General features: G+C 43.1%; 1 long non-coding RNA gene across 1 annotated transcript in view; it reads left to right on the forward strand.

Annotated features, from left to right (window-relative positions):
• The window catches only part of 2610206C17Rik (RIKEN cDNA 2610206C17 gene), an 86910-nt gene that overhangs the window by 27282 nt on the left and 40729 nt on the right, over positions 1 to 18899 (forward strand). The gene's annotated exons all lie outside the window — the stretch shown is intronic.

Raw genomic sequence — 18899 nt, forward strand, 5'->3', positions numbered from 1 at the left:
GTCTTTAATTTCTTTCTTTATTCCTTCCTTGACCAAGGTATCATTGAGAAGAGTGTTGTTCAGTTTCCATGTGAATGTTGGCTTTCTGTTATTTATTTTGTTATTGAAGATCATCCTTAGTGCATGGTGATCTGATAGGATACATGGGACAATTTCAATATTTTTGAATCTGTTGAGGCCTGATTTGTGACCTATTATGTGGTCAATTTTGGAGAAGGTACCATGAGGTGCTGAGAAGAAGGTATATCCTTTTGTTTTAGGATAAAATGTTCTGTAGATATCTGTCAGATCCATTTGTTTCATCACTTCTGTTAGTTTCAGTGTGTCCCTGTTTAGTTTCTGTTTCCATGATCTGTCCATTGGTGAAAGTGGTGTGTTGAAGTCTCCCACTATTATTGTGTGAGGTGCAATGTGTGCTTTGAGCTTTACTAAAGTTTCTTTAGTGAATGTGGCTGCTCTTGTATTTGGAGCATAGATATTCAGAATTGAGAGTTCCTCTTGGAGGATTTTACCTTTGATGAGAATGAAGTGTCCCTCCTTGTCTTTTTTGATGACTTTGGGTTGGAAGTCAATCTTATCAGATATTAGGATGGCTACTCCTGCTTGTTTCTTCATACCATTTGCTTGGAAAATTGTTTTCCAGCCTTTCATTCTGAGGTAGTGTCTATCTTTTTCTCTGAGATGAGTTTCCTGTAAGCAGCAAAATGTTGGGTCTTGTTTGTGTAGCCAGTTTGTTAGTCTATGTCTTTTTATTGGCGAGTTGAGACCATTGATGTTAAGAGATATTAAGGAAAAGTAATTGTTGCTTCCTGTTATTTTAGTTGTTAAAGGTGGCATTCTGTTCTTGTGGCTGTCTTCTTTTAGGTTTGTTGAGGGATTACCTTCTTGTTTTTTCTAGGGCGTTGTTCCCGTTCTTGTATTGGTTTTTTTCTGTTATTATCCTTTGAAGGGCTGGATTCGTGGAGAGATAATGCGTGAATTTGGTTTTGTCGTGGAATACTTTGGTTTCTCCCTCTATGATAATTGAGAGTTTGGCTGGGTATAGTAGCCTGGGCTGCAGTTTGTGTTCTCTTAGTGTCTGTATAACATCTGTCCAGGCTCTTCTGGCTTTCATAGTCTCTGGTGAAAAATCTGGTGTAATTCTGATAGGCTTGCCTTTATATGTTACTTGACCTTTTTCCCTTACTGCTTTTAGTATTCTATCTTTATTTAGTGCATTTGATGTTCTGATTATTATGTGTCGGGAGGAATTTCTTTTCTGGTCCAGTCTATTTGGAGTTCTGTAGGCTTCTTGTATGTTCATATGCATCTCATTCTTTAGATTTGGGAAGTTTTCTTCAATAATTTTGTTGAAGATGTTTGCTGGACCTTTGAGTTGAAAATCTTCATTCTCATCCACTCCTATTATCCGTACGTTTGGTCTTCTTATTGTGTCCTGGATTTCCTGGATATTTTGAGTTAGGATCTTTTTGCATTTTCCATTTTCTTTGATTGTTGTGCCGATGTTCTCTATGGAATCTTCTGCACCTGAGATTCTCTCTTCCATCTCTTGTATTCTGTTGCTGATGCTCAAATCTATGGTTCCAGATTTCTTTCCTAGGGTTTCTATCTCTAGTGTTGCCTCGCTTTGAGTTTTCTTTATTGTGTCTACTTCCCTTTTTAGGTCTAGTATGGTTTTGTTCATTTCCATCACCTGTTTGTATGTTTTTTCCTCTTTTTCTGTAAGGACTTCTACCTGTTTGATTGTGTTTTCCTGTTTTTCTTTAAGGACTTGTAACTCTTTAGCAGTGTTCTCCTGTATTTCTTTAAGTGATTTATTAAAGTCCTTCTTGATGTCCTCTACCATCATCATGAGATATGCTTTTAAATCTAGGTCTAGGTTCTCAGGTGTGTTGGGGTTCCCTGGACTGGGCGAAGTGGGTGTGCTGGGTTCTGGTGATGGTGAGTGGTCTTGGTTCCTGTTAGTAAGATTCCTCCGTTTACCTTTCGCCATCTGGTAATCTCTGGAGTTAGTAGTTATAGTTGACTCTGTTTAGAGATTGTTCTTCTGGTGATTCTGTTACCGTCTATCAGCAGACCTGGGAGACAGATTCTCTCCTCTGAGTTTCAGTGCTCAGAGCACTCTCTGCTGGCAAGCTCTCTTACAGGGAAGGTGCGCAGATATCTTGTATTTGGACCTCCTCCTGGCCGAAGAAGAAGGCCCAAAACAGGACCTTTCTCAGACACTGTGTTGCTTTGGCAGTTCCCAGGTGGTACAGACTCTCACCTAAGCAGACTAAATTCCTAAGTTCCTTGGAGTCCCGGGACCAAGATGGCGACTGCTGCTGCTGTGGCTTAGGCCGCCTCCCCAGCCGGGTGGGCACCTGTCCTCCGGTCCGGAAGGTGGCCGGCTGTCCCCGGCCCACACAGGGTGCTGCCTCAGCGCCTCTGTGCTTCTGCCTGTTCCAGAAGCTGTCAGGTTCTCTGGCGCACCCTCTCACCTGTTCAGACTAATTTCCTAAGTTCGGCGGGTCTCGGACCAAGATGGCGACCGCTGCTGCTGTGGCTTAGGCCGCCTCCCCAGCCGGGTGGGCACCTGTCCTCTGGTCCGGAAGGTGGCCGGCTGTCCCCGGCCCACAAAGGGTGCTGCCTCAGCGCCTCTGTGCTTCCGCCTGTTCCAGAAGCTGTCAGGTTCTCTGGAGCACCCTCTCACCTGTTCAGACTAATTTCCTAAGTTCGGCGGGTCCCGGACCAAGATGGCGACCGCTGCTGCTGTGGCTTAGGTCGCCTCCCCAGCCGGGCGGGCACCTGTCCTCCGGTCCGGAAGGTGGCCGGCTGTCCCCGGCCCACACAGGGTGCTGCCTCAGCGCCTCTGTGCTTCTGCCTGTTCCAGAAGCTGTCAGGTTCTCTGGCGCACCCTCTCACCTGTTCAGACTAATTTCCTAAGTTCGTCAGGTCCCGGACCAAGATGGCGACCGCTGCTGCTGTGGCTTAGGCCGCCTCCCCTGCCGGGTGGGCACCTGTCCTCCGGTCCGGAAGGTGGCCGGCTGTCCCCGGCCCACACAGGGTGCTGCCTCAGCGCCTCTGTGCTTCTGCCTGTTCCAGAGGCTGTCAGGTTCTCTGGCGCACCCTCTCACCTGTTCAGACTAATTTCCTAAGTTCGGCGGGTCCCGGACCAAGATGGCGACCGCTGCTGCTGTGGCTTAGGCCGCCTCCCCAGCCGGGCAGGCACCTGTCCTCCGGTCCAGACGGTGGCTGGCTGTCCCCGGCCCACAAAGGGTGCTGCCTCAGTGCCTCTGTGCTTCCGCCTGTTCCAGAAGCTGTCAGGTTCTCTGGCGCACCCTCTCACCTGTTCAGACTAATTTCCTAAGTTCGGCGGGTCCCGGACCAAGATGGCGACCGCTGCTGCTGTGGCTTAGGCCGCCTCCCCAGCTGGGTGGGCACCTGTCCTCTGGTCCGGAAGGTGGCCGGCTGTCCCCGGCCCACACAGGGTGCTGCCTCAGCGCCTCTGTGCTTCCGCCTGTTCCAGAAGCTGTCAGGTTCTCTGGAGCACCCTCTCACCTGTTCAGACTAATTTCCTAAGTTCCCTAAATTTACTTTTTATATATGTGTATCAGCTCTTGATTTTTTAATTAACTAATTATTTACTTTATATACCAATATCAATCCCCCTCTCTTCCCAGTACCCCCTCACACAGATTCTTCCCCTATTTTCCCCAACCCAGTATTCCCTCCCCAGAACTCCACTCATTAAGTCACTGCAGGACTAGTTGCTTCCTCTCCCACTGAGGCCAGATAAAGCAGCCCAGATAGGGGAAAGGAATCCATAGGCAGATTCAGAGACAGCTCCTACTCCAATTGTTGGGCAACCAGCATGAAGACCAGGTTTCACTTCAGCTACATATGTGTGGGATTCTAGGTCCAGCCCATCCTTGCTCTTTGATTGGTGGTTCAGTCTCTGGGAGCTCCAAAGGTCTAAGTTAGTTGACTCAGTTGGTCCTATTGTGGAGTTCCTGTCCTCTTAGCCTTCACCTTTCTACAAATAGTTTTATAGCATGTCCAAAATGGGATCTGGCCAAATATCACCCATATGTATCATGGTTTATTTTATTATTCTATTGTAATTTGAAAACACTGCCAAAGAGATAGGACTCATTGAGTAGTAAAATCCAACACTATACTAATTGGTTAGTCTAAATCAAGCCCTAAACCTGATGTATTCTTGTGTTTATATTATAAATATTTTTATTATATTCATTATATTCTTTGATAAAGCAATCTCAATGCCCACACAATTATAATCAACTATTTTTGCCAGATGTGCAAAAGTAATTAAGTGTAGGTAGAAGAGTTTTTCAACAGATGTTGGTGGAATAATGGAGAATCTGCCAGGGAAATGGACCTAGGTACATATCAGGTGCCCTTCACAAACTTTGCTTATAATGGATCATAGACCTATATGTAAAACCCATTACATAAAACTTCTAGGAGAAAAATAATGTTCACTAGCATACACATATTTTCTTGCTCTCTTACCTGAAAAGACCTAAAAGTCATGACACCCTGATAACCACTAGATCTTAGTTTTTAGTGCTTTTCCCAAGAAAGGAAGCAAGAGAATAGGAAATAGGGCTCTTTAAAGCTTGAGGCCAGAAGTATACAGAGTACTTGTAGATTACTTTGAATTATCAGAAAGTAAAGTACTTTTAAAAATCCCCATCTTAGTGGAGTATTAAAGGAACACAGGGCTAACTGAAAGAGTTATCAGCAGCCAAGAAAAGAACAATTCAAGTAACAAAGTGAATGATATAGAATTGAATTAGAACCAAAGTAGAAGATATTCACAAGTCCACACTAATAAAAATAAATGATTAAATAAACAAATGATAGAAAATGGACAAATCTCCCATGCAAACATTCCAAACCAGTTATAGAGATATTTGACTATTAGGATCATCAAGTGGGATTCCTATGTTCTCATATGTGCTATGTCACACAGCATATGAGTCTTGGGGAAATCACAATGGGCAGCCTTGAGTCAAACCCATGGACCAAGGTCTATCAGGAAAGTCACATTTGGTAGTCTGTCCTCTGAGAAGGCTTCATACCCATAGCTTTCCTCTTCTAATCACTAGAAAACAATAAAATCAATCCCAACAAAAGATGTTCTACTATATTTCTGACTGATATTGACAACTGTTAAGGTCATCTAAGACAAGAGAAGAAAGAATCTTTACCCTCTGGGAGACCCTGATGTTGCACTGATGGAGAAATATAGCTTGGTGTCCTGGGGTAGACACTGAAGAACAGATGAGTGATGTTACATAGACACTGAGGAAATCTAAATGATGTGTAACTCCAGTTAATAATGTGCCAATGCTGGTTCATTAGTTGTGACAAATGTACAACAAGATACTAATAATAGGTTAAATGTGAATGCTATATAATCATTTTTTTCTATAAATTTAGAACTACAAAATAAATTTCAATATATAAGCTACTCTAAAATAAAATTTTCACTTAAGAATGCATTTATTTCACTCATTTACGGGACACCTCAAACACCATTAACACATTTTTGTCTCCTACAGATGTGTAGTCTCAAGCTAATGAATGCTGCTTTACATTTAAAAAGACACATAGATACCCAGCCAGTGCTGTGAACCTAGTGCTCATGTGCAAAAGACAGCATTTTCTGTCGTTTTCTGATCATCTCTTTAGGTAACTTTTCCATGCCCTTTTCCCCAAAAACTTCTCTGAGAGGCTGAACCACGTGGAGTTCTTCAGTGAACACTCATGACCTTTGCCCTCCAGTTCTGGTCTACAGAAAAGACTCGTGTGTGTGTGTGTGTGTGTGTGTGTGTGTGTGTGTGTGTGTGTGTAAAGTTGGCTTGTTTATTCTCACATCTAACTCTGCTAACTCACAGGAGGTTGCGGACATTCTCCTACGAAAGCCACAGCATGTATCAGCAGTCCTCTCCATTCATCTACTGCTTCCATGATCCACTAGGCGCTCACTCCCCTAGTATGGTGGCCCTTATCAGTCTTAGCACAGCTCCTGCTCAGCACCGTGGCGAGAGTTTATCACTGTCTCCCTAGCAACCTCACCATTACCCTGGCCACGAGGCAGATAGGTGCTTGCCCCCATGGGCCTTCAATATTTGCTAAATGAATGTGTCAGCCAATGAACTTCAGAGAATTCAAATTAGAAGACCCTTGTAACACTGTTACTAAGTGGTTAGAGTAGTGGACTGCCAGGGCTAGGCTCACAGTGTGGGTCTTTCAACTTCCCAGGTGAATTCTCTAAGACTTAGTTCCTTAAATTTAAAGTGCAGATAGGGATATCTTCTTCCCTTGGTTGATTAAATGTGAACAATCTCTACCAAGTGCTTAGCACTGGCGGGACCACAGAACAGTGCTTATCAGTTTTATACAGCTCAGTCATAGCTAAAATTTGCTTGTCTTTTAAATAGATAGTTGATGAGCAACCAAAACAGTTGGTTTAGTATATGTGAGGCATGGGTCCCAAAAGAAAAAAGTTGGCAAAACAAATTGTAAATTTATTCAACCTTGCTGATTAGTCAAGAAAGTGGAACTAGAAGAACAGTATTCATGTCTCTCCTCCAAAACTAGAAGACTGTCCTGATAGTATTTAAAGCTGCTATAACACTGCTCTTCTTTTTTTATGAAGCCAACTTGGAATTTATCAAGCAAAGACCAAGGAATAGTTTTTAACATGGGCATTATTAGTGTGAGTGAGACTTGCTTAAGAAAAGAATAGCACATACCTCAGTCTAGTTGTGAGCTTCTCAAGGGGCAGCTACCAGCAATACTTTTTTTTTTTTAATGTATATAATTTTATTTGTTTGTATGTCTGTGTATATACATGTGTGTTACATGTGAGTATATACAAGTGTACATACCTATGCATGCACATGTGGAAGCCAAATACAAGCTTTCTTTCTCTAATGTTCTCTACTTTATCACCTTAAGTCAGGAGCTCTTATAGAACTGGAAGCCTACTGTTTGGGTTATGTTGGCTAGCCAGAGCACTTTTAGGGTTCAAGTTCTTCTACCCTCCAGTGCTGGGGTTAGAAGTACATGAAGTCACACTGAGCCTTTGTTTTGTTTTGTTTTGTTTTGTTTTGTTTTGTTTTGTTTTGTTTGAGACAGGACTTGGGTCCTTCCCTGTAGCCCTGGCTATCCTGGAACTAGAGGAGGCTAGCCTCAAATTGATAGAGATCCATGTACCTCTCCCTTCTAAGTACGGGGATTAAAGGTGTGTGTCACCATTCCAGACATGTCCAGCTTTTTTTTAATCTGAGTGCTGGAGATAGCACATCAGGCTCTGATGCTTGCAGAGCAAGTACTCCATGCACTGAGCCATCTCCTCAGTTCCTCAATGTCTTTTTTTAAAGAAAGAAAAATTTTCAGTAGCTAAGCGTGTAGATCAATAGTAGCTCATATGCTTAGTGTGCATGAAGCCCTGTGTTCAGTTCCTAGTATGTGTAAACACACACACACACACCTTTTACACAAACAAACAAACAAATAAACAACCTTAAGCTTTAGTATTGTGCTCCTGAAATCTCAGGGCGGGGAGGTGGAGCGTCCCTGGTCTTTTTAGCTAGCCAATCTAGTAGAATCAGGAAGCTGCCAGTTCTTGAAAAACACTATCTCAAAACAATTGAAAAATTGGGGAAGATACCCAGCATCAACCTCTGGCCTTCACACACACACACACACACACACACACACACACACATGCCTACCATAAAAATCTTGATAAAAGCTTACTTTGCTTTATTCTCATGTAAGTTTTGTTGTTAGACTTTTAAATAAAAAGCATGAGTTTAAATACCACAACATAGTAATAATAATAGTAGTAATAATTTAATAACAATAATAATAAAGCCACAAAAGACATAATAAATTAGGGATGACCTTTGAGGTTCAAAATAATAGAATGTGAAATTATATTTCCTCATGCCCATGCTTTTAGTAGTAGCTGAATGAATCTGGCCTGTGGACTGTTGCATGTCAGCTCTGCTCTAGGTAGTGGGGACTACCAGTGTCAGCATTAAGCTAGACCTTTGGAGGAGGGAAACCAGAATTAGAGGGCGACAAGAAGTATTGTGGGAGATTCATGAAATCAAGTCGAGTCCCTCAGCAAAAGCCTTGGATTGAACCAAGTCCCAGAGTAAGGTTGTTTGCCACATCCCAGAAGGTTGTTCATGGCAGTGATGCTCTGGTCTTGTTGAGCAGAAGCCTGGAAAGAACTCTAAAGCTCTTTCTGTGCATCCCACCTGGGGTTCAGTGATGTGGAAGAGGATAGTGGGTGCCTTGCCACCCACTTCTGGGCTTCTTCCTTTCATTTTTTCCCTTCCCACTGTCTTTGCTGATCATAGCATTGTACTTGAGAATCTTAGTCATCAGTGGGCAAGCAGAATGTTTATTTCATGTGAAAAGCAACTATGGTCCAAGATTGTTGTCCAGCTCTCTCTGTGCTGTCATGGAGACAGGAAGGAAGGCTGTAAGGAGGATATCAGTGGATACCAAAGGAGAAGAGTTCCTGCAAGGGACTACTATCAAAGGTTTGTTAGCTATAGCTTAGCCTAGTATCCTACACTGGTTGCATTCCACTCCCTTAAAGCTCCAAGAGGTTTGGAGTCTATCTAATTGGAGAACTGCTATGTTAAAGCCTTGCTGCTTGTATGGCTTATGGCCAGGAAGCATCAGTACCATCAGGGAGTTTGTCCCAGTCTACCAGGACCTGCTGGATCAGTACTGTCATTTTAACAAGACCCCTAGGGGATTTTTATGTACCTTCTACTTTGAGACATGTGGGGCTTGAGTTGCTGATTAGACAGTGTATAGACTTCTATTGTTGTTGTTGTTGCTCTTGTTTTGTTTTTATTTATATTTTTTTTCTTTTTTAACATATATGAGAAATAAATGTAATAAACCAAATACATTTACAAAAAAATATAAGAATCATATGATCATCTCAATGGAAGCACAGAAAAAGAAAAAGTCTTTGATAAGACTGAACATGCATTCTTAATAAAAGCCCTAGAACAAGTAGGATTTTAAGAAACATATTCCAACATAATAAAGGTTGTGTCTGAAATACTCATAGCCAGTATCATCCTAAATGAATAAAACCATTATTAAACCCCATTAAAATAAGGAATGGGAGAGGGCTGCCCACTGTCCCTACTGCTCATCCATAATGTGATTGAAGCATTAGTTGGAGCAATAAAGCAAGAGAAGGGATACAAATGGGAAAATATTAAGTCAAATTATTTTCAATTGAAGATTATATTATCTTATATCCAATGTTCCCAAAATTTGACTAGAAAAATTGTAGAAATTATCAATAATTTCAGCAAAGTGTTATGATACATAATTGACTTACAAAATTCACCAGTCTTAACACATATATGTAACAAGCATGCTGAGAAAGATCATGGACACGCTCCTCTCCCCAGTTATTCAAATAAAATAAAATATACATAACAAAAGAGGTAAAAATCCTCTACAATGAAAACTTTAAATGTGTGAAGAAAGAGATTAAGAAACATACTAGAATTTGAAGACCTCCCAAGCATATAGCTTGGTAGAATTAACTTTGTGAAAAAAGACATTCTTACCAAAACAGTTTACTGATTCAAGGAAAACAAAAATCAATATCCTCATCTCATTCTTCACATAAGTAGAAAGAAAATCCTCAATTTGATATGGAACAACAAAAGGCCCAGAACAGCTAATTAGTCCTAGATACGTGTTTGTTTCTATGCATTCTGCTGATTTTAAGTGCTAAGTGCATCTGTCAATGACCCCAACTTTTATATATCTGTTTCTATTGAGTCGATTTTGTTTGATATTAGAATTGTTACTCCAGCTTGTTTCTTGGAACCATTTGCTTGGAAAATTGTTTTCCAACCTTTTTCTCTGAGGTAGTGTCTGTTCTTGTTACTGAGGTGCGTTTCCTGTATGCAGCAAAATGCTGGGTCCTGACTACGGATCCAGTCTGTTAGTCTATGTCTTTTTATTGGAGAGTTGAGTCCATTGGTGTTAAGAGATATTAAGGAAAAGTGATTGTTACTCCCTGTTATTTTTGTTGTTAGAGGTGGAATTATGTTTGTGTGGCTATCTTTCTTTGGGTTTGTTGAAAGATTACTTTCTTGCTTTTTCTAGGGTGTAGTTTCCCTCCTTGTGTTGGTGTTTTCCATCTATTATCCTTTGTAGGGCTGGATTTGTGGAAAGATATTGTGTAAATTTGGTTTTACTGTGGAATATCTTGTTTTCTCTATCTATGGTAATTGAGAGTTTTGCTATGTGTAGTAGTCTGGGCTGGCATTTATATTCTCTTAGGGTCTGCATGACATCTGCCCAGGACTTCTAGCTTTCACAGTCTCTTGGGAGAAGTCTGGTGTAATTCTGATAGGTCTTCCTTTATATATTACTTGACCTTTTTCCCTTACTGCTTTTAATATTCTTTCTTTCTTTCTTTAATGTATTTAGTGTTTTGATTATTATATGATGGGAGGAAATTCTTTTCTGGTCCAGTCCCTTTGGATTTCTGTAGGCTTCTTGTATGTTCATGGGCATCTCTTTCTTTAGGTTAGGAAGGTTTTTTTCTATAATTTTGTTGAAGATATTTACTGGCCCTTTAGGTTGGGGCCCTTTGGTCTTCTCATTTTGTCCTAGATTTCCTGGATGTTTTGGGTTAGGAGCTTTTTGCCTTTTGCATTTTCTCTGACTGTGGTGTCCATGTTTTCTATGGTATCTTCTGCATCTGAGTTTCTCACTTCTACTCTTGTATTTTGTTGGTGATGCTTGCATCTCTGACTCCTGATCTGTTTCCTAGGTTTTCTTACCCCAGGGCTGTCTCCCTTTGTGATTTCTTTATTGTTTCTATTTCCTTTTTTTTAGATCTTGGATGGTTTTGTTCCTTTCTTTTGCCTGTTTGATTGTGTTTTCCTGTAATTCTTTAAGGGATTTTTGTGTTTCTTCTTTAAGGGCTTCTAGCTGTTTACCTGTGTTCTCCTGTTATTTCTTTAAGGGGGTTATTTATGTCCTTCTTAAAGTCCTCTATCATCATTGTGAGAAGTGATTTTAGATCTGAATCTAGCTTTTCAATTGTGATTGTGTATCCAGGACTTGCTATTTTGGGAGCATTGGGTTCTGATGATGCCAAGTAACCTTGGTTTCTGTTGCTTATGTTCTTATGCTTGCCTCCTGTCATTTGGTTCTCGCTAGTGCTACCTGCCCTGGCTATATCTGACTGTAGCCTGTCCTTCCTGTGATCCTGGTTGTGTCAAAACTCCTCCGAGTCCAGATGTCTCTGTGATCCTGTGATTTTGGGAACCTGTGATTCTGTGATCCTGTGATCCTGTGTTCCTGAGATACTGGGTGTGTCAGAGCTCCTGGGAGAAAAGCTGCCTTTGGGACTCTTGGGATTCTGGTGTGACCAAGCCCCTGGAATCCTGGGTGTGTTAGAACATCTGGGAGTGGAGCTTCCTCTGGGTGTTGTGGGGCTAGCTGTAGAGTTTGGGCCCAAGGTCTGCTCAGGGCTCTAGCCCAGACCAGAAGGAACCTGTGCCATTGGTCAGGCAGGGTTCCTGTTTCCCTGAATCTGCTGCTCCCAGATATTCCCAGTGGTGTTGGGACAGATGTTGTGTCCTCACCTCTGATACTATGATCCTGGGCATGTTAGAGAGCCTGGGAGTGGAGCTGTCTCTGGGTGTTGTGGGACTGGCTGCAGAGTTTGGGCTCAAGCTTGTCTTGTTTTTCAAGACAGGATTTCTCTGCATAGCCCTGAAACTCTCTCTGTAGATCAGACTAGCCTTGAACTCAGGGATCTGCCTCCCAAGTACCGTGTATAGACCCCTTCAACAAGGCTCCAGGCTCAAAGAAACTTCAGCAGCTCAGAGTCATCATCTACTCTGACATGGGCGAGACCAGTAAAACAGGTTCTTTCTGTGAGGAAATGGGTCCTCAGCCTGAGGCAGCTAAGAAATCCTGGAGAGTGACACAGACAGACCACAGCTGAAGGCCATCAGCCCTGGGCACTCTTCTCAAAGGCAGGGACCTTTCTGTGCCCTCCTTCCAGACTTCCTGCCCTAGCCAGGCACATTGGGAATTAATTAAAGCTCACAATTCTCTTGCTTTTCCCCACTCAGCTTTTAGAGCTAATGCCAAAAATTCAATCTCCCTGCCCCATAGCCCCTGGAGCACAGCCCCTGGTGTACAGTTGGTTTAGAAAAACTCTACCAGAAAGGCCTTCCTTCCCTGCTAAGATCCACCATAGCATTGTCTTCTGACTCTGGGTGGTGGGACTGGTGGAGAGAGAGTATATTTGAAAGCCCTTGGAATGTACTACTAGCCCATCTCCAGCGCTCTAACCCACTTTCTAGGCTTTGTAACCAGCCTCCTCTAGTTTCATACCTAAGGAGTACTGCTACTTCAGGAAGGTAGCTGAGCTTTCATTATAGTCTTCTCTCAACAGTATTCATTTTGAAAATAAATCTACCTGTGGTGGTTTGGATGAGAATGTCCATATAAGCTCATATATTTAACTGTTTGGTTTCCAGTGGTGGACTGTTTAGGAAGGATTAGGAGGTATGGGCTTGTTGGAGGTGTGTTGTGCGGGTGGAGTTTTAAGAAGCCTAAACTAGGCCAAACCTTCCCCCCTCCACTTTTCTGTCAAGTGGTTGTGGATCAGATGTAAGCTCTCAGCTATGCCTCTAGCACCATGCCTGCAACCATCTTTGCAGCTATGATCATGGACTCACTCTTTAAAACTATAAGCAAGACTTTAATTAAATGTGTTCCTTTCTAAGATCCTTTGGTTATGGTGTCTCTTCATAGTAATAGAACTGTAATAAGACCCTACCTCACATTGTCTTATCTTGAGTGAGCCATGTTGGGACCCTGATTCATATAGCTGGAGATGGTTGTATCATGGGAGAGAGATGTCACCCTATCTCTCAATGGTATCAATAGGGCAAGGCATATCTGAATCAAGCATTGGATCACACAGCACATACCACAAAGAGCTGTCTCCTTCAAAGAGATGAATATGGGATGTTGGAGGTTTCCCCAAATATCAGCTAGCCATGGGAAAAGAAAGGAACATTCCTCCAAGCAGAGGTGAGCAAAAGCTGAAGCCCTTTGGTGTGTGCATAGTACAGAATAGCAAAATTCCTATACAACTGAGAAGCAGATCAGTGACCCACCCAGTTCCTTCCAGCTTTGAAGCTGTGAGGCTGCAAACAGCTCCGGCTATTTAGTAAGTATTTAGTAAGAGTCCCTAGTGTGTCTTGGGTACTAAGTTACTATACAGGGTTTTATTATTTGTCTGAATGGAAGCATCCAGACAAGTCACAACCATCTGTAGTACTTGGTGTTGCTATCTTTCCCAGCAAGGTTCACTTGTCTGGGGAAGGGGGGGGGTCTCCATCTAGGTGGACAGGCTACTGCTCCAGGGCTCAGGCTTCTCTAGTACATACTTGCTCACTTCTCAGTCACCTGGCTGGGCAGTAGCAGCACAGGTCAATAGGATCTAGACATTTTGCACCCTCTGAAAGTGAGAGAAGGGAAGGGAGAGAGGGAGAGGGATGAGGGAGAGGGATGAAGGATGAGGGAGAGAGAGAGAGATTGATTGATTGATTGATTGATTGTGTGGGGTGGAGCAGCTAGCTGGTGGTAAATGTATTAATTAGGAAGAGGAAATATTGGCCCTTCCTTTGGGGCCTCATTTTCACCACTTGACTTGGCTAACTGTGACTGACCCTGTGGATGTAGCTGGGTGGGGGTTGGGATAGAATCTACAAATGATGACAGCTCAGAGATTCAGAAAAGTCAACATGTAGATTTCCTAGGCATGCATAGCCTAGAAGCAGATCCTGAAGCCAAGAGTGAGGAAGGCGACCACCCACTAGAGGTCTGACAAGGATGTAAAAATACCAGCCCTGGGTCACAGGAAGTTTGGCTGACACAGAGCAAATCACTTCATGGGTAAAAGGCAATGGGATATTGTTGGATACTGGCTGAAAGGGCCTGGGTAGAGCCTTAAGGAGTCCCTATGACAATTATGGTGGCCTGGGTTTTAGGCAACAAGGAATTCCTAGGCTGACCCTTGAGGTAGGGATGGAAGAGGATTGTCATGAGGCTTAATGATAGGAAAGGAGAATTGAGGAGAGTGACATGTGAGGCTATGGTTCAAGGATTTACTCTAAGCCTCTCACTAGAAAGAGACTAGGGTCATTGCCTGCTCGATTGCTGGTCTCTGCTACAGTGAGGCACTCAGCAATAAACCAGAGTAGCCGGTCTGTCTCCACTCTCCAGAGCTTGAAGCTGCCTTTCCTGTTGCTGGCTGAATGACTGACTTGGCAGCCCAGGTGTGGCTGAGTCAGCAGGTCCCAAGGTGTGAGTGTCCTGGCCTGGATATAGGGGTGGACTGAGTGCCTGATTGACGAGCCAGTTCCTTTGAGCAGCAGACACTGTCTCTCCCTCTCTGACAGGTCCAAACTGCCTATTGAACATGTTGCAACAAAGAAGGTAAAATAATATTTGTTAAACTTATCCCCATCAAACTTTAAATAAATGAGACCCAAACTATAAAATTTCAGCTTTGCATAATTACTCGGGGATTACCCCTTATCAAAATCTCTTAATGCTAGTCTATCTACTGGCTCAACTCTGCTCTTCATATACTTGCTGTTTGAAATCCTCTGGGTTATTTCTGCTGCAGCAGTCTGGTGTCCTCGGGAGGCATATCATTCTGGCACGTACTGTTAGTCCATGATGACTCCTGGAGACCTTCTGTTCTCCCATCTTCTTCTCTGTACTCCTTTTCCTTCCTCACCTCCTCCTCAGTGCCTACCTACGACTCCCAACTGGATAACTCGAACTCCACCTCTCTGTAGTCCCCACAGTTATTGTATGCCACCAGTTTTATTTAACCAATGGTTTTAAATTGGGGAGCAAGGTTTACATAGTATCACTTGGTGTAGTATATGAGGATCTGCTCATCTGGGGACAACCAGATCTTGGGAGCCACATTATTTAGCATTTAAATAGAAGCAACACCAGAAGAACCCCTTAGAAAGAACACAGACTTGAATTTGACCAACTGTCTCAGTTTACCTGGGACTGGCCTGGTTTTTATCACTATCCCTAGAAACCTCTGTAGAATAAAATGATGCGGTTCAAGGATTGAGATCCTTGACAAGAGTAAAGAGTGGCCAAGTGTAAAGTGATCTATTCATGGTGCCAAGTTGAAGCCCTAGGGCTTCATCATCCATGCAAATGAGGCCAAGCTGGTGTTTGTGTCTAGCTCCTCTGAAGGACCACATGGCTGGGCATTTCAGAAGCAATTAATTAGCAGCATCTCTGACCTAAATACCTCCAATTCTGGTTCATTAGTCATTTTCATCTATGAGGAAATCCATGGAAGGAAAACATTAAGATGAAATAGTACAGGCAGAGTAGAGTAGATCATATCTGTAAACTCAGCCTCAAGGGAGGCTGAGGCAGACAGATTGTGAGGTTCAAGCCAGTCTGGGCTCAGTAGTGAGACCCATAATACAAACAAACAAAACCCTATATGGTGACTTAGTACCTAAGACATACTCGGGACTCCTACTAAATACTTATTAAATAGCACATGAAGAGTCAGGGTAGTCTTTGCAGAAACAAGGAGCCAAAAGGGCAGCATGAAATAGGTGGGACTGGTAATTTTGAAAGCCATTAATTCAAAACAAGAGGGCCACAATAGGCAGCATAGGGAATCTGGTTTCCAGCAACCCAACAGGAAGCATCCAGACAAGTCACAACCATCTGCAGAACTTGGTGTTGCTATCTTTCCCAGCAAGGTTCAATTTGTTTGGGGAAGGGGGTCTCTATCTAGGTGGACAGGCCACTGCTCCATGGCTCAAGGTTCTATAGTACATACTTGCTCACTCCTCCAATAGGCCAGTCACCTGGCTGGGCAGTAGCAGCACAGGTCAAGAAGATCTGGACACTCATACATGAGCGTGAGGGGAGTTTGGTCTGCACATAGATGTGTGTACACACGCAATCTCTTCCATCCCCCTCTGTCTGTGCAGAAGGTTAAATGTCAATGCTGAGGCCTCCTGAAGGCTGTGGTATAACCTGAAAGCTATAAACCAGGTACTGTAGAGCAGCAAGAAGGATGCCATAACCTGGATGGCATGGATCCACCCTGTGGCTCCTCCTTGAGTCCTGTGCACCTGCTTCCTTGCTCACCTGCAGGCTCTGGGCCTGTCTCCAGACACGAATGCTGGATGCTGCTGGCATGTGTGTGCTCCACTTGGCTTTCAGCCTCTCCTGTGCTGGCACTGACTCTTCTTACTCACTCTCAACTCCACCCTCTCCTGCCCTCCTGACTTTGATGCCTACCAACTCATTAAATGTTTATATTGCAATACTTCCTCTGTGCAGGCAATGGGCTAGGTGCTGGGCTTCTTGGTAAACAAGACAAAGGCCTATAAACACTCATTATGGAGGAAGAGGAGACAATAACCAGTCAATTATGTACAATGTGATAAGTGCCTGTGTGGCATAAGTGGCTGTAAGGTTAGGTAGAGATTAAAGGTGGCAGATGAACAGGAGAGCTGCAGTTTTGCTTCTCAGCTGTAGGTTGTGCCATGAATTACAGCTTTATCCCCTTGACCATATAGTTTTACCATCCATCCACCTATCAGTCCATTTTCTCCTTCAGTAACTATTGGGACCCTCACTGAATGCCAGGCATGCTGTACTGGCATTATGTCCTGGAATTATGATACAAAGAATAGGCTCCTCTCTTCTACCAAACTTTTGGTTTCCCAAATGTATTCTGCTTCTTCCTATCTGACAACATCCATACTCACTGGTTCCTTTGGTTAGCTTAGCCCTATCCACCTAGGTTAGGTTATTTCCTTCATTCTTTAACCCTCCTCAAAGGTCATCTCTTTAAGGACAGCTTCCCTGGCCTCTTCACCAATGCTGGGCCCCATTGTGATGCTTTCATAGCACCCTGTAATTTTCTTTCATAGCATCTTTGATTTTGTATTTATAAGAGGAACTATTTTACTAGTGTCCATCATGTCTGCCAGGGACTCATTTATTATAGTATTTATGCTGTCTAGCACAGAGCAATGCATTCAGTAACATAAGTTGAAGTAGTAGATGAATGGGTAGGCAGTGTTGCTGGGTGGGTGGGTGGTTTGCTGACTAGATAGCTGGTTGTGTGGGTAGATGAATGGGTGGATGCATGAGTGTCGAGATGAAGGATGTTTGCACTAGAGCAAAGGCAGAATGAAGGCCAGTTAAAAGACTGATCTAGTATCAAGTTAGAGCTAGTTGAGGATTAGGAAATAGGCCCCAGTGGAAAAGAAGCAAAGCCAAGGAAGGTTTAGCAGGAGATGGTCTGCCCGATTTGGTCTGTGGTTGCAGGATGTGGCCTGCTTCAGGAGTGAAAGAGAGGAAGGAATGAGTGACAGGTGTTAGTCACGGTTCTCACTGATGGCTGGAAGACTGAAAATAAGAGAGAGTAGTCTGAAGGTATAGAATAAAAAAGATGACCCTGTGAATCGGAAGTCTCTGTTGGAGCAAAGAAGTGAAATTTTAAGTTGTTTTTTTCTGTTTGTTTGCTTTATTTTCTCTTTTCTTTTGGTGGACCACACCATGGTCTAATTGTAAGTGTTTGGAATTAGCACAGCAATATCTGACATGGTGACTTAATGGTCCCTGATTCCTCGCATCTGTTATTATTACTGTAGCCCAAAATTGTGTCGTGTTTAATCCCTATCCTAAACTGATGTGACATCGTTTATATCTTACCATAAGGCTAAACATTCAAGGCTCACACATTTTCCAAACTTCAAGGCTTGGGTGCCTGGCTACACCTGTGTCATTTAGTTGCTTTTCTTTCTGACTTTGGTTTGGAAACAAATGACATAAAGAATCAATAGGCTCTGAGAATCCAGTCAGCAGAGGGAGGCAGTGGCAATGTCCTCCACAGCCAGTAGAGGTTAGAGTGACAGCTGAATAGGCTGTAGCATATCTTACCCATGGTATCAATAGCCCCATTCTACCCTTTTGTCCACTGGTTCCAGCTCTGTGGAGTGCTCTTTCACATTGTTCTTTGCTGTTCTTGATGGTTTCTCATATTCTGTGAACTACTTAATATATAACAATCAAGAAGAGAATAGCCTTTTTTTTTTTTCCTGCACAAACTCATCAGTGATGTCTTCTGTTGCTTTTAGCTAGGCACTTGGTCCTATATAAACCTCCAAGTATAGATCAGATTCCACCTGGACTGACAGGAGCAGGACTTAGGAGATCTAGGCCACAGAGATCATGGAGGAGGCTAACATCAGGGGAGTATATTGTGCTGCAAGTTTTTATTTTGCAATGCAGGAGGCAAGACATATAGACAGGAACTCTGCACAAGGAGCGAGAGTAGTAGACCTCTAGTTCCAGCCAGTGGAGGTCCCTGCCTTGTCTAGAGTTTGCTGTTTAGGAAACTAACTCCTAGTCCAACAAGTAAGTCCATTGCGTCTTCAAGCCCCATTCTTCTTGGGCTGCTGCCCTGTTGCTTCTTAAATGCACTGGCCTTGTCTTCTTCTTTTTTTTTTTTTCCTTTTTTTTTAATTAGGTATTTTCCTCATTTACATTTCCAATGCTATCCCAAAAGTCCCCCATACCCTCCCCACCACTCCCCTACCCACCCACTCCCACTTTTTGGCCCTGGCGTTCCCCTGTACTGGGGCATATAAAGTTTGCAAGTCCAATGGGCCTCTCTTTCCAGTGATGGCCGACTAGGCCATCTTTTGATACATATGCAGCTAGAGTCAAGAGCTCCGGGGTACTGGTTAGTTCATAATGTTGATCCACCTATAGGG

The sequence above is a fragment of the Mus musculus genome, chromosome 7 (assembly GCF_000001635.26).
Source record: "Mus musculus strain C57BL/6J chromosome 7, GRCm38.p6 C57BL/6J".
NCBI classification, from domain to species: Eukaryota; Metazoa; Chordata; class Mammalia; order Rodentia; family Muridae; genus Mus; species Mus musculus.